Source organism: Gossypium arboreum, chromosome 8, assembly GCF_025698485.1.
Source record: "Gossypium arboreum isolate Shixiya-1 chromosome 8, ASM2569848v2, whole genome shotgun sequence".
Classification (NCBI taxonomy): Eukaryota; Viridiplantae; Streptophyta; class Magnoliopsida; order Malvales; family Malvaceae; genus Gossypium; species Gossypium arboreum.
This window is the reverse complement of record NC_069077.1, coordinates 12,648,752-12,650,820: the sequence shown is the minus strand read 5'-3', so window position 1 is coordinate 12,650,820 and position 2,069 is coordinate 12,648,752. Positions and strand designations below refer to the sequence as shown.

The 2,069-nt window shown below is 36.9% G+C and overlaps 1 non-coding gene across 1 annotated transcript; it reads right to left on the bottom strand.

The window, feature by feature from the left end:
- Positions 1 to 992: 992 nt before the first annotated feature.
- On the bottom strand, positions 993 to 1,098 carry LOC128280362 (small nucleolar RNA R71). Its single transcript, XR_008270542.1, has one exon. It is a non-coding gene; the product is annotated as a small nucleolar RNA R71 (small nucleolar RNA).
- Positions 1,099 to 2,069: the final 971 nt, after the last annotated feature.

Sequence of the window (2,069 nt, the reverse complement as noted above, 5' to 3'; positions counted from 1 at the left end):
CTAGGTGGATTCTTCATTGGGTATTGTCTTCTCCACTGGTTTTTCAAAAGTATTTTCCAACTTCAATCTCTGTTGTAATTTTAATTAATAGATAATCAGTTTTAGATAAAACATTCTCTTAATTTTTAGGCTAGATAATAAAAAGATAGTAATTACTAGTACTTTTAGTCCTCGTGGATACGATATTTTTGGTCTCACCATAACTATACTACTGTTGGATAGGTGCGTTTGCCTTAGTCGAATTTTTAGTTAGTTTCACGACCATCAAGTTTTTGGCGCCGTTGCCGAGGACTAAGATATTAGGAACACTTAATTTTTATTACTTTAGCCATTTTTACTTTTATTGCAATTTACTTTTTATTTTTAGTTTACTTTTTCTTTACTAATTTTTCTTTTCTTTACCTCTGGCAGGTTTTTATAGTTTATGACTAGAAGAAACCCGTCAAGACCTTTGCTTTTTGACAGTGAGATCGAGAGCACAGCTCGTAGAAATCGAAGAGAAATAAGGCAAAGCCTACAATACATAGAGGAAGGGTAAGAGGACGATAACCATACTACAACCGAGGAGATGGCTGAAAATCAGAATAATCTGCTACCTCCTGTGGTTGCTACAAATCCAGTCGAACAGAATCCTACTCCTCGTACTATGTATGATTATGCTAAACCTAATTTAACAGGAGTTGAATCGAGTATAGTTAGACCTGCTGTTGCTGCAAATAATTTTGAACTGAAACCTAACACGATTCAAATGATACAACAGTTTGTTCAGTTTGATGGTTTGCAGGACGAGAATCCAAACACTCATTTAGCAAATTTTCTGGAATTCTGCGACACTTTTAAGATCAATGGCATTTCTAATGATGCCATTCGTCTTCGGTTATTCCTCTTTTCGTTAAAGAATAAGGCTAAGTAGTAGTTGAACTCGTTACCACGAGGATCAATCACCACTTGGGAACAAATAACCGAAACATTTTCCTCCGGCTAAAACAGCTAAACTAAGGAATGATATCTCTTCTTTTGTACAGATGGATTTGGAAACACTTTATGATGCATGGGAGAGATACAATGATTATTGAGAAGGTGCCCTCACCATGGGTTACCTCTATGGCTATAGGTTCAGACTTTTTATAACAGTATGAACCCCTCAACAAGACAACTTATCGACATAGCCACCGGTGGAACTTTAAACAACAAAACACCTGAAGAGGCTTACGAATTTATTGAAGAGATGTCACTGAATAACTATCAGTGGCAAGTCATGAGAATGAAGCCAACAAAAGCAGCTGGTGTTTTCAACCTCGATGTGGTCACTATGCTATCTAAGCAGGTAGAACTTTTAAATAAAAACATTGATGGTTTGTATGGTTCTACTCAGGTACATCTAGTAATGAGGTGTGATTCAAATGAAGGAGGAATACACAATACAGATTTTCCATCCTTCAACCCTAGCACCGAGGAGGAATAAGTCCAATATATGGGTAATAATCCTAGACCTCAAAATAACCCATATAGTAACACTTATAATGCAGGTTAGAGGAACCATCCCAATTTCTCGTGGGGTGGTCAAGAAAATCAAAGGCCACAACATCCCCCAGGCTTTCAATAACCACCTTACCAACAAGAGAAGAAACGGAACCTTAAAGAGATGCTCAAAAAATTCATCTCGGTGTCAGAAACATGTTTTCAGAATACCGAAATAGTGCTTAAGAATCAGCAAATGTTAATTCAAGGGCTCGAAACTCAAATAAGACAGCTTGCTAAGTTGATTTCTGAAAGACCATAAGGTAGCCTACCAAGTAACACTGAAACTAAGCCAAGGGGACAACTTCATGCGATTATTGTTCGAGATGAGGAAGGGTTAGTTGAACCTGAACCAGAACCAAAGCAATGACTTGTGGCAAGTAACGGTAAGGATGAGATGAACCACAGTAAGTAGAAACTAGTAAGCAAAGAGTATAAACCTCGTATGCCATACCCTAATACGACAAGGAAAGACCACACAGACGAACAATTCGATAAATTTCTTAAATTATTAAAAAAATTACATATTAACTTACCATTTATTGAAG